This window comes from Spea bombifrons, chromosome 5 (assembly GCF_027358695.1).
Source record: "Spea bombifrons isolate aSpeBom1 chromosome 5, aSpeBom1.2.pri, whole genome shotgun sequence".
NCBI lineage: Eukaryota > Metazoa > Chordata > Amphibia > Anura > Pelobatidae > Spea > Spea bombifrons.
This window is the reverse complement of record NC_071091.1, coordinates 40977741-40991988: the sequence shown is the minus strand read 5'-3', so window position 1 is coordinate 40991988 and position 14248 is coordinate 40977741. Positions and strand designations below refer to the sequence as shown.

The following is a 14248-nucleotide window of genomic DNA, read 5'->3' as shown; positions in this document are numbered from 1 at the left end:
CCACCAACAGAGGGCGGAGTGACAGAAGTAAATATAAACGTGGATCCAGCAGAGTGTATGGAGTATATGAATATAAATATAAAAAGTGATTTAAAATGTAGAATAAATACTTTATGTCATAAATTACAACACTATCATGAAATATACTCTATTTAAGTGTCTCTGTGAAGTATTTATTCTACATTTTACATCACTTTTTATATTATAATTATATACATATACTCCATACACTCTGTTGGATCCACTCTGCTGTCCATCACCTTAAAGGGGGAGTACTGCCCTAAGTCAGTACAGTGTTCTTTATCCCTGGAGCCAGGTTACAGGCTCTAGGCAAGGTGAGACGCTAACTGTAGCCACCTTTTTCTGTTCCATTTCTGATGTGTTGCAATACTGCTCTATGTGATTTTATCCATTTGTAGATATCTCCATTCAAGTACAGTTGGGTGTGCGATCCCTAATCACACCAGGTATTGATGATTTGAGTCAGTCTTTGTCTGACTCATCAGAATATGAGTTTTTTATTAAATTTTTTTTTTTAAATTTGCTATATATTATAATACGCTATATTTTATCATACAGAGTGCACTATTATCTTTTTTTGTCATTTTTTATGTCATTTATTCTACATAACCCATTGGAGTGAGAATTTCTGATCAACATGTCTGTAAGTAAAGGAGTATTGTCTGATTTTTTTAGGCTTTACTGCATTTCTATTTCCATCTGCCAACAAGAATATTTTATTGGCAATCTATGAATGCATTTAGAAGCAAAACACAATTTCCTTGGCACATACATCATGCAACATTGAAATATATTATTTTCCCTTTTAAACCATTACTTTGCAACATAAAAAATTAGGTACAAAAATAAAATTGGCCAGTCGACAAGACAATCAGAAGGACTTCTCCTGTTCTGGGCCTTTCAAGACTATCGTAAATCTCGTATTCTTCAGTAAGTTTTCTCTTGCAATGTATGCACTGAAGCAGACACCTAAAACAACAAAGTAAATGTTAGGTCAAGACAAGCATGTTGCATTAAAGATGGCAACAAAGAGCAGTTATTTTCATCATGCAATTTAACACAACTAACAACTTACTACTAAACTTTATAAACTATTGGAACAAACTTTTTTCTTCCCAAGCTAAACTGTACTAGCATAATCTATTAACCCCTTCAGTTCCAGGGGGTTTTGGTACCGCAAAGCTCGGAGCAATTTTTCCATTTCCATCATATGAAATATTTACTAGTCTAGAAATTATTTCTGTTCTATACAAGTATGAGGTATTTTGTAGTCTTCATTTATTTGATAAATAAGAAAAGGGTGAAAGTAGAACGCTGAGAAATAAATCTGTTGTTGTAAAACGCCATCAAAATGCATTTGCCCCTTTTCCCACCCCCCATGTTAAATGCCCTGTAGGAGATCCATTCAGTCAAATGCATCTCCCTGCATATGATATAAGCAACCTCCAGCCAGATCCAGCGCTGGCTTTGCTGAATGCTGCATGCAGGGTTCTGTTTAGACCCCAATGCGATTGTGTAAAGTCCTGCCATTGACTTCTCAGTGACAGGAATACACCCATTGATTTCATTGGTACTGTACTGCTGCTGCCAATCAGTGGGAAGACATTTTGCGTCATGGAAAAAGAAAGAAGATATTGGAGAATGGCTGCAAATTCTGTGTCAAATAACTGATTTTTTTTTCTGTTTTGCAAAAATGCACATTGAAAGAGGGTTAGGGTTACTCCCAGAGTGCTTCAAGATGTGTTTTTCTATATGCATATTGGTGCAAGAGGCATTAGACTGTCCCTTTAGTAAAACACATTGTACACTGCATTGATGTAAATTTGCTGGAATAACCGCAAAGGCTATACATGATTAGTCCAACTCTCCATGGATGAAGCAGTCCTTAGGCACTGGAGTCTGTTGGGACTGACAATCTATGACTTAGATTTATTATTATCATTCAAGTGTTTAACTCCATACAAACAACTAAATACAAACTGAATGCAAAGAACCGGATGCACTGTTAGCAATAGAACAAACTACGTACACAAGACTTTGTGAGTAATACAAGGCCTGTATAAACAGTTTTGTGTAACAATTTATGTAAGGAAATTCCTTAATTTGTTAATTTGTTGGGTGTCATACAAAACAAGATGTTTTACCAGCCTACAGGTAAACTCAGGCTTTTGGCTTACAATACTAAGCTGTTCCCTTACCTCATCTTAGTTTGCAGTCTCTTGTTTAATTCTTTTTTATTATTTTTTTTTATACTTTTCCTTTTTCCTAAGGTAAATTTTTCTCTTTATTCCTAAGGACAATGTTTATACATTTAGTAACATTATCTAATATTGAAAAGGTAAAATAGGGAGTCACTAACCTTGTGTCCCACTGGCCAAGCAACTAATGCACTAATTGTTTGTAGCGAGTAAATCAGTAAAAGTGATGAAAAACTATTATACGTATATTGATGTTTTACAGTAAACATAGAAAAAAGAAAAAAGCAGCTGTATTTCAATTTATCAATTTTCATCTACTTCAAGAAACAGAGATTGACAGCAGATTAGAAGCATTTGACTTGCCTAGTCTGTTTCCTTTTTCTGTAAGAGTTAAACCTTAACCAGTACCAAGTTTCAGACAAAGCCATGCAAGTTTTTATTGACCTTGTATTCCCTCACCTGACACTTGCAGCATATAGTGAATCTGCAGGGTTAGCAAGCAAGGCAGGTTGAGTCTGGTCAGCCAAGTTAACTCTTAACTTGACTGACCACTCTATTTTTTAATAACATTTATTCAAATTAAGTTAAAAGATCCCCATCAAAAACTCTACTGCCGTCAACAGATTAACAATACCTAAGGTGCAAAAACTACTATGGTAGGTTACCAGTTATCAGTGAAATGTGTCTTGTGAAAAACAAGAAAACTATTTGTGTAATATTACCTTTCTCAACCTGGAAGCACCAGTGCCAGAACGGATTGCTTCCATTAACGCCTCTCTGGTATCTATAGAGTGGTTTGTAATGATTGTTAAGGCTTTGGGTGTGGATTTTATCACAGGAGGTGGAGGCAAAACTGGTGGTGGAGGAATTGCTAATAATTCAGACTCTTTATTAATCCTTGATAATTCTACATTCCTTATAGTTTGAAGTTCATCAGAAGCAGCAGATGATACCTTAGAGAAAAGAAACAGAAACATATAGTTCCCTTAATAAGTAAGTATTGATGCAATACCATGGTTTAAAAAAAAAATAATATATATATATATATATATATATATATATATATATATATATATATATATATATATATATATACTAATCTACAACACACTGTATTTTTAAATAGTTTAACAAGGAATATGTTTATGTTCAGGCCCACCTGGCTAACCAAGCTGACCAACTGCAACAAACACTCATCCCAAGGTACAGGGTGTTCAGATACATTTAATATTTGCATTGTGATACGGTTATGATTTTCTATTGCTATCGTATCTATCACGATACAGGATCAGGAATTAAGATCCAAACAATACAATTAACTTATGGCTTCCCAAAGAAAAGGGATTCTAACTATAAATTGGAAAGCATGCCCAACAGCAGTAAATCAATATACCAAGATCAGCCTTAATTCAAAAGGTAATGCAATATAAATAGAGGCACTAAGGAATAAGACTCACATAGCTGTATTGAAAGTTGGAGTTATATGCTGAATAGAATATTAACCTACTTAAAAAATGTTTTTATTGAACCATTAAGGGCCATTTAGCTTCAGACAATAAAACAAAAATGAGACCCTGCGTCAATGAACACATCACAAAACACACATTTAACACCATCATCAGATGCTTTGGCAAGGCCTGATGATGGCATTCATTGTTGTTCTGTTTTGTAAAATACTCATTCACTGTGTTTGTGCATAACAATAGTATTTAAAATAAGTTATTAACTGTTTAGATCTTATCAGCTTTATCACATTTGCAACATGGTACCGTATGTAGCACAGAATAACAAAAGGCAGCAGTTACTTTTAGTACTTACTTTTTTCAGTCTGGAAGGTCCATTATGAGCTCGAATTGCAGAAAGAAGTGCAGATTGCTCATTATCTGGTTCAACAAATTTCTTCTCTCCATTTATCAGTGAGCTCTTATATAAATAATATATATTAGATATTTCAATTTAATTACATTCCAATTAATTACATTGATTTTGCTGCAGAGTATATTAAGATAATTTGCAATTAACTCCAAAATGGTAACTATTGTTATGATCTTTAAAATGTGTCCTATACTATTCATCCAAGGCAATATGTTTGTAACCAATATGCAAATTGAAAGCTTTATTGCAATATTCCATAAATAGTGACCTTTTTCTATTTAAAAAAATATTTTCAGTATTAGAAATGTGCATGAAGATTACAGGGACTTGGGTACGGGAAAGTAAAGCAGAAGGCAGATGTGAAAATTTGAGCTGACATGAGGCAAATTACCTTATGAATTTTCTTTTTTTTTTTTTAAATATACCATATTTGCTCAATTATAAGACAGGGTTCCGACCAAATATTCAATGTCGTCTTATAATCAGACCTCAAATAGAGGTCTGACTACAAGACTAAGATCCAGATACCCCGCAGAGCTGCAGGGGACCTGTGTCCTCCTCTCTGGCAGCCGAGAAACGTCTGCACAATGCACAGACAACCCCCGCTGCTGCTGGCACTTCTGCCCGGGCTTCTATGATGGAGCACCGGCGTGACCTTCCCGTGCTCAGTCATAGAATCCCCAACAGAAGTCCCGGGTAGCAGCAGAGGTTGTCTGCCCCGACTTCACACCAGGTAGTCTGGAGCACAGGGGACAAGTCTAGGGATGCATCGGTAAGTCGGGGGGGGGGCATATAAAGGGAAGATTGGCCAATGGGGATAAGGCATATCTGGGGGGCAGAGTGGCAAATGGGGGGTATAAGACATATCAGGGGGGCAGAATGGCATATAGGGGGGCAAAGTGGCATATCAGAGAGGATGAGTAGCATATAGGGGGTATAAGGCATATCTGTGGGGCATAGTGGCATATAGGGGGTATAAGGCATATCAGGGGGGCAGAGTGATATATAGGGGGTATAAGGCATATCTGGGGGGCAGAGTAGCAAGCCATGGGGCAGATGTGCATAATAAAAACAAAAAATGCAAGATGTGCCATGCTACCCAAAAAGACTGATTGCTGTAATAAAATCAAAATGTGCTTCAACAAAGTATTAGTTTAAGGGTGTGCACACTTATGCAACGAGGTTATTGTGAGTTTTTATTTTTTCCCCTCAAAGATTTCAGCTTGTTTTGCAATTGAATTGTTCACGTTAAAGATGGAAAAGGTTCTAACATGATTTATCTTTGTCTCATTCTTTAACATCACAAGAACCTGACATTTTAACAGGGGTGTGCAGACTTTTTATATCCACTGTATTTCCCCAGACTTTGTTAAAGCAAATCACATGAACAAATTTGAAAAATGACAGACTATCTGCCTCCTCATACTTTTTTTTTTCTATTTTTCACCTCTGAATAGTGTTCACCCTAATGGGCTTTTTCTGCTTTATATTTACATTAGTAAAGTGAATAGTTAGTGGGGAACTTATTAGGGAGAATTTGTTTGGGGTTAGGCTTAGGTTGGAATTCAATTATACTAATACTAAGTAAGCTATTATGGGGAGGTTACATTTTGCTGAAGAGGCACATGCTATTTTGGCATTAAATTCTGATGCCAACGACTTTGGGTCAGATTTTGATGTGGGTTAGTTTACAAGCGCAGGGTTATGCTGGGATGCCAGTTACAAGCCATTATTGATCCTGACAGTTCTATATAGTGTGTCCCTGCAGCTGGCTCTTTGCCAGATATTCCCACTTTCACTGACAACTCCACCATTTATCTGGATGTCCCAAAAGTTGCCAATAATGCAACATTCTATGTGGCAAGGCAAGAGTCCTGGAATACCACTAGTGTGTGTGTGTGTGAATTTAAAAAAAAAAAGTCTGAGCTCTCCCAATGGTTATAGATACAATTAAATAGCCCTCCTTAAGATCCTACTCATTTTTTTCAACCCCAGTTGTATGAAATTCTCCTACACTTTTTACATTTTAGCAATGACTTCCAGAGGCTTCCCAAATATGACTCCTAGTATGACAGGCTTTTTAAAATTATCCCCTTATTACCCAATTCCAAAGTAGATTTGTTGAAGTACATACTCCCTGAGAGAGATGTGTATAGATGAGTCCTTAATGAAGTATAAAGGGAGGTAGGGATTGAAACAATACATCTCCTATGGGGTAAAATTTTATGGGGTAACATTTTACACATTTTGTGAGTGGAAGTGGGTATACACATTAATTCCGGGTTTATGAGGGCAAAGACTTCAATCTTCACCTGGATACTGTGGCTTGTAGTACCTAAAGACAATATTGCAAAGGGCTGCCAAACAACTTAGGGGTACTGCTTTAGCATTCCACCAAGAGATGCTGTTGGCAACAAATTCTAAGGTAGAGGAAGGATGTGTGTATGCTGACCACCATTCACGATGATGGCACTGTGTCTCTTTCTGTCTGGATCAAACCAGAATCCATACCTCATCATGGGGAAGACTAATACTTGAAATAAAAAGGCTGGAGTCTACATGATGTAGACTGCAACTCGTAATGCAAACTTAATTTTTAAAAAACAAACGCCACCAAAAAAGACACATTTTTACAATTTCAGCTTTAGCTAATTAGGGAAATTTTAGCTCAAGATTATTCTGGTCGTTCGGTACCTACAGGCAATATTGCAAGAACTGTTACAGCAAAAAAGGCTCATAGTGTGCTATACTAAAGGGTACAGGAAGGACAAAACCTTTTACTGTCCTGATTGCTCTGATAAGCCTGGTTGGTCCATTGGCAGTTGTTTTAAGGAGTACCTCATAAGTTTTCAAAATGAAAATTGTGTTTAGTTTATGTATTACTTCTTTTCCCCAATAAAATGGTTAATGTTGTTAGTTTGATGTTTTAACATCTTACACTTAATGTTATTTTTTTCAATTTGCAGTTTCATATTACAGGTCTGTTAACCCCTTAAGGATTAGGCTGTTTTTTTTATTTTTTTGTACCTTTTGTGACCCAAGGCTGTTTTTGTGCTTGTGTTTAGCTGTAATTTTCTCGTCTCCTATTTAGTGTACCCAAATAAGTTATATATTGTTTTTTTCCAGGACAATACTATTTTTTGATCATCTAATTTCCTTTGTTGGGCCTGCAGATTCCACACAGTGTCTAGTTTTGTTGCAGTATATCCAGCATGCGGCCAGGGATTTTGGGGGTTCCTCTTGCCCGGGATAAGACAGAAGGTCCCACTACAGTCTTTAGTTTCCTAGGTATCGAGATTGACTCCATGGAAATGGTGTGTCGGCTTCCAAAGGCTAAGGTTCTGGAATGACGTTTCTTGTGTCTGGGCTGTGGTGGTTGTCTAAAGTGTCTTTGCGGCAGGTCCAGTCTTTGCTTGGCAAGCTCAAATTTGCATGCAGGGTCCTTCCCATGAGGCTTGTTATTTCTCGCAGGTTGTCCTTGGCTACGTCTGGGGTTAAGGCGCCTCATTTTGTCCGGTTGACCAGATGTCTGAAGGAGGACCTTCAGTTATGGGACTTGTTTCTGCAGGGTTATGTCTTTATGGGTTGGCTTGGGAACAGTTTTTCCGGCTGGCTCCGGCATCGGACGCGGTGGGAGTTCTGTTTCCCGAGTGGATCTGGCAGCTGGGAGAGCAGGAGCAGAGCAGCTGCTGATGAGTTCTTTGGTCCCGGCCACTCTAAATTTTTACAGTAAGGTCTGGAGTGAGTGGTCGGATTTTGGCGCCAGGTGGGATCTCCTCCAGTGGAGGTTGAACAAGGCGAAGTCTTGTTTTGGTTCATTGGTCACTTGTTTAGTTCTGGTGTTTCTGTGTCTGGTTTGAATCGCAGGATTTCTGCATTGTCCTTTCAGTTTCAGGCCTCACAAATTGATTCCTTGGCCGTTTGGCTTTGCGTGGTTTTCAGATGGGGTCCCAAGTCCGTGATACTCATCGGCCAATTTCCTTTTCCCATCTGGTGGATTTGGTCCGACTCCTTCTGGGTGTCTGCAGTTCGGTTCAGGAGTTTTATTTGTTTTGCTTGGCATTTGTTTTTGCCTTCTTTGGGGCTTTTTGGGATGGAAAACTGGTTAGCCCGAACAAGCGGGTTCACGGTGGGCTCCAGTTTTCTGATATTGTGTTGGAGGGGAACGTGGTTCAGGTGAGGGTGTGACGATCCAAGACAGATCAGTCCGGTAGGGGCAGTTTTGTGGCTTTTCAGGCCCTCTGGGGTAGTGCAGTTTGCCCGGTTGAGGCGACTCGGGCCTTTTTGGGGATCCGGCTTTTCGTGGGGGGGTCCCTGTTGGTGCATTTAGATGGTTCACCGTTATCCAGGTACCAGTTTACGGCTCTCTTTCGTTGTTGCTTGGAGGGTTTGGGGTTGCCTGCGGGGAGTATACTACTGAGGCGACCAGGTGGGGTCTGCATCAGGATGTTATTATGAAGATAGGGTGGTGGGAGTCTTCTCTGTTTCGCCTTTATGTGCGTCCTCACCTGCTGTGATTTGTTTTGTTGCGTGTGGTGGTTCCTTTGTTCTTATTTTGTCATGTTTTTCCTTTTAGGTTCTAACAAGGTTCTCCTGTGGATTCTGGGGCACTCCTATGTTTACTGGGCGGCCTGACGGGCGGCGGTTCGTCCTGCTGAGCAGCAACCGGGTTTCGACCTTTCCAGGGTGGAGGTGCATTGGCTGGGTTTCCGAGGTATGAGGTGGGACTGGGAGTCCCGGGAGCTGGCCAGACATGCCAGGTCCTCCTCCTACATGCTGGGGGTAATGCAGGCGGGTTCCTATTAAGGCCGATTTGCAGCATTTTTGGGTGGCCTATCCGCAGACCTTTTTTGTCTAGTCGGAGATTGTTCCCCAGGTGTGGTGGCAGGGTGCTAATTCCCACTCCAGTATTGAGCGGACGAGGAAGCAGGTCACTAAGACCATTTCTCGTTTTATGGTTTTCCGTGGTGGGATTGTTGTGAAACACAGGGAGTTGGAAGGTGATCCTTCAGGTTTGTTTTGTCAGGATGGTGCCCACTTGCCGGCCTGGACATTTGGTTGCTGGATGTCCTGACTGCTATCAAAAGGGCTTTGTCGGTGGTGGTGGTGGGGGGCCAGTGAGATGCAAGGGGGTTGCATCCCCTCGCGGTGGTGGTTGTTTAGTGGGCTTGAATGGTGCAAGGCTTAACCACCTAGAGGTGTGGTTAAACCAGTGGTGCACAACCCCTAGGGTTAGGTGCAGGACACTCCTTGGCCTTATGCCCTTGTGAATCCTGCTGTGAGGAAGGTCATGACGGGGATACGGTTTTACGCCTGTGCCAGCTGGTGGTGTTGTTTGTAACGTTTAAATTTGTTCAGTAAAAGCATTGGTGATGTTTGTTTACAAATTAAGCAGGTTGTCAACAAGGGGTTGGCTTAATAGTATTGTCACATGGTCTAATACAAACGTACCACGTGTTTCATCACGTGTTATTAAGTGTTTGTTATTTGAATAAAGAAAATATTTATCACTGTTAGCGTAACGGTGCGTAAGGCGAAGCTGACTGAAAAGTTGACTTTAATAAACAATATTAATTAAATAAATTATCTTGTTTACGTGTGTTTCTTGGGACGGGGAGGGTGCCGACATTGACGGTACCTTAGTCATGGGTTTGTCGGGTTGTTTGGGGACTAAAAGGTGACATATGGGAAGTGCGCTTTTTTCCCCCCATTTTGGGCAGTCTGTGCCTATGCCCTATCGTTGAACCCGACCACTCCAATTTACCCCATCAAACCATTCTTTTTTAAGTAGACACTAGTATTTGAAATGCTAGTATTTTAACTCTTTTCATGTCATGATTGTTGGGAAGATACAGCTCTAATTTTAGTACCTGGACATAACTTATTTTATTTATTTTATTTTATTATTTTTTTACTTTTTTTTTATTTTTTTTTTTATTTTTTACATTTTGTTGGAACTCGATGGTTCCTCTGATGGTGACATCACTGCATAATTATTTTTAAATGTTACCACATCTTTTTAATGTATTTTTTTTTTTTTAGCTATTTTTATTTTTTTCTAAATTATTTTTAAAATATTTTCCTAATCACTTTGTGATTATAAAGCTGTGTTCCATTCACTTGTATGGTTGAATGCAGTACCTGTAGTCAACCTGTAAAGGGAGCCAGAGTTCTCAGGAGGGTCTGGAGAGACCCTCTTGGAAACTTGGAAAAAAAATCTTTGGCATATAGGATAGTTTCCAAATCAGGACAGTTTAATGAATACACTTGGGTATTTTTCCCATTGTTTCTAGTACAATTTATATAAAAATTTTTACCCCTTATTAAAATTGTATTCATAGAAAATTATGTATTAAACATCTGAATACAGTTTAAACCCTAAAGGACAGAGCTGTCTTTGTGTTTTTGCACACAAACACCTGTTATTGCGGTGGTGCTGTTTAGCTGTAATTTTCTTCTCATTCAAATCTCGCACAAATAGATGGATGATCTTACTGAGGTAAACCCATGTTGTTTTTGATCTTGAAACCCATGTGACTTCAGATGTTTAACAATCCTGTCCTTTAACTTTGTTTCCATTAACTTCCCCACTACAGATGTAAGACTTACTAGCCTACCCTTACGAAAAAATTACTGCAGTTTTTCTGAAGTAATACTGCAGTTTTTTGGACATGAAAAAACTCTAAGGCTAGATTTCCACTTGGTTTTTTTTTTGCTAAAAACGCCCATAAAAACGCCAATAGCGCCACCTGGCGTTTTTTAGTGAAAAACGGCTGCAGCCAGATGTTAGCTGTTCTTCAATAGGAAATCGCAAAATGCCATTTCCACTTGGCGTTTTTCTGTTTGGCGTTTTTTCAGTCCTCTTTGGCGTTTTTCTGCTTTTTTGGGCTCTGTGGCAGTTTTTCAAAATCGCAGCATGTTGACACTCTGGCGTTTTTTGCAAGAAATCTTGGCGTTTTTCTGCAATAGAAGTCTATGGGAGAGAAAAAACGCCATGAAAAAGCCATGTGGGTTTATTGCCTTGGCGTTTTTTATGGTGTTTTTTTCCACAGTTACAATGCAGAGGATGGACCCAGTATCTGTGTGTCCTACGAGAAATAGGCTGAAAACAAACAGTTTCACACAAAACAAAGTCCTGGACTGGTTCATATTGAATTTTACACCATTTGGAACAAACATGCCATTACAAACAAACATACCCAACGCATCAACTGGATCCTGCGTGCCAAAAGCAACAGCAAACAATTTGCACCATCATTTGGGGCCAATCTTCCCAGAGGAGCAGACATTCGAAATAAAGCATGCCTTACAAACCACAGAAAAGAGACAAAAGGGTCTACCAAGTAAATGACATCAGGAGAGGGCAGATACTTGCCATTTATCCTAATCCCTTTTAGCTGGGTGAAACTTCTAACTTGTAAAGGCTGGAAAAACTGCCTAAGGTCAAAAAAAGCAATTTCCACAGAAAGGCTAAAACGCCAGAAAAAACGCCAAAACGCAGGTAAATGCAGTGGCAGTTTTCTTGGCGTTTTTCCTGGCGTTTTTCATCAAGAAAAAAAACACAGGACAAAAACCCAAGTGGAAACCTAGCCTTATACTGCACTTTTAGTGCAGTATTACTGCACATTTACTGCAGTTTTACTGCATTTGTACTTCACTGTACTGCAGTTTTACTGCAGTTATTTTTGTACGGAAGTACAAATGCAATAAAGCTGCAGTACATTGAAGTACAACTGTTGGTTTGCAATATAAAAAAAAAGTGCAGTAAATGTGCAGTAAAACTGCAGTACAGTGAAGTACAAATGCAGTAAAAGTGCAGTAAATGTGCAGTAATACTGCACTAAAAGTTCAGTATTGCAGTTTTTTCATGTCCAAAAAACAGCAGTATTACTTCAGAAAAACTGCAGTAATTTTTTGTAAGGGTATAGTTGCCCGCCTCCTCCCAACTGCCTTTTTTGAGAATGGGCACAACATTCACTAATTTTCAATTCCCTGGGACTACTCCCCTTACCAATGATTCGTTAAATAAATCAGTTAACGGTTTTGCTAGTACACCACCAAGCTCTTTTAATAACTTGGAGTGTATCCCATCAGGCCCCACCGACTTATTTGTCTTTACCTTAGACAACTGAAGTAGAACCTCCACCTTGATAAACCCTCATATTTCAAATGACTCTTTTTTCCTAACTGAGGTCCCTTTCCCTCATTTTCATTTGTAAAAACTGAACCGAAATATTGATTGAGATCAGCTAGACCTTTATCCTCTTCTACATACTTATTTCTTGTTTTACTTTCTTTTTCTCATTTATATATCTAAAAAATATTTTATCTCCTTTTTTCCTCTCTTCTGTGTGAGATTTGGCAGCTCTTTCTTTGCTTCTTTCTGCCTAATCTCATAGTTCTGTCTGTCTTCCTTACTTTGGGTAGTTTTGTATTTACTAAAGGCTAACTTCTTGTCTTTTACGATTTTGTTTCTTTAATCTTTTACTCTTACTGACCAGCCCAATACAATTTTCTGTTATCTTCAATAATACAACATTTAAATAATCCAATTTCTCCTGAGCTCCATTTAAATTGCTCCAGTCTGATAGTGACTCCTCTACACATATTCTCAATTTAGAAAAGTCAGCTTTTCTAAAATCTAAAACTTTTGTTTTTGTGTGGTGTGAGTATATTAAACTACACAGACTGATGATCACTAGATCCCAAACTTTTACCTACAGAAATATCTGTCAACAAATCTCCATTTGTGAACACTAACTCCAATATGGCCTCTTTACAAATTGGCTCCTCAACTACTTGTTTTAAAGATAATCCCTGTATGGAGTTAAGGGTATCTGCACTCCGGGCACAACCAGTTACTTTGGTTTTCAAGTTCACATAAGGGAGATTAAATTCACCCTTAATTATACCATCACTGTTATTTTAGCTATTTCATCCACTATTAGATTATCTAGTTCTTCTACTTGTCCTGGGGGTCTATAAATCACACCTACACGAGTTACTTTACTTTTGCCAAATTGTTATGTAACCCAAACTGACTATGTTCTCCTCACCAACTTGTGTTAGGTTAGATTTTAAGTTATTTTTCACATATAGGGCTACCCTTCCCCCTTTCTTGCCCTTTCTGTCTTTTCTATATAAAGAGTACATATTATCTAATATACTATCAAAAATAAAATATGGTGAAAATGAGAAAACAGGCACTTTTTCTGACTTATTAAAAAATAATGATATAAAAAAGATAACATGTACACCTGTATAATTGTACACCTGTGTGCTGACTTCAATAAACACTTAAAAAAAAAACAAAAAAAAAAACATGATTTATCAGACCAGGTCACCTTCTTCCATTGCTCCGTGGTTCAGTTCTTATGCTCATGTGCCCATTGTAGGCACTTTCAGCAGCGGAAAGGCATCAGCATGTGCACCCCTACTGAGCTACAATAGTTCGTCTGTTAGATTTGACCACAAGGGCCAGCCTTCGCTCCCTCCCCCATGTGCCTCAATGAGCCTTGGCCACCCATGACCCTGTCGCTGGTTCACCGCTTTTCCTTCCTTGGACCACCATCGCAGACCGGGAACACCGCACAAGAGCTGCAGTTTTGAAGATACTCTGACACAGGTGCCTAGCTATCATAGTTTGACCTCTGTCAAAGTTGCTCAAATCCTTACGCTTGACCATTTTTCCGGCTTCTAACATATCAACTTTCAGGACAAAATTTTCTCTTGTTATCTAATATATCCCACCCACTGACAGGTGCCATGATAACAAGGTTATCAGTGTTATTCACTTCACCTGTCAGTGGTCATAATGTAATGGCTGATCGTGATTTTTTGAAAACTAGAAAACCCAGGGTACTGTATTTAAACTCTTTCCATGCACTTATTATACCACTAGTTTTTTGGCAGAATTTTTTCCCAAACACATTATATTTTAGGCATGAACTGACAGCTCCTGGTATGTGTCACTGCCAAACAACACCCCAATGTGTTCAGTGACATCTTCTGACCCCAGTGATACCACGCATACATAGGTTTGTCGGGTTGTTTTGGGACATGGGCATTTATTTTTGGATTTTGATATCTGGTCAGTCTGTGTCCATTTGGGACATCTTTGAACCCAGCCAATTCAATTTACATCATCTTACCAT

At 38.9% G+C, this 14248-nt stretch overlaps 1 protein-coding gene across 5 annotated transcripts in view; it reads right to left on the bottom strand.

The window, feature by feature from the left end:
- Positions 1–721: 721 nt before the first annotated feature.
- Positions 722–14248, bottom strand: part of COBL (cordon-bleu WH2 repeat protein) — a 318027-nt gene continuing 304500 nt past the window's right edge. For all 5 annotated transcript variants that reach the window (XM_053468136.1, XM_053468135.1, XM_053468132.1 and 2 more), the window contains 3 exons: positions 4038–4121; positions 2942–3172; positions 722–990 (listed from right to left, as the gene is read on the bottom strand). The gene's annotated coding sequence lies outside the window, so the exon portion shown is untranslated. The remainder of the gene's footprint in view (positions 991–2941; positions 3173–4037; positions 4122–14248) is intronic.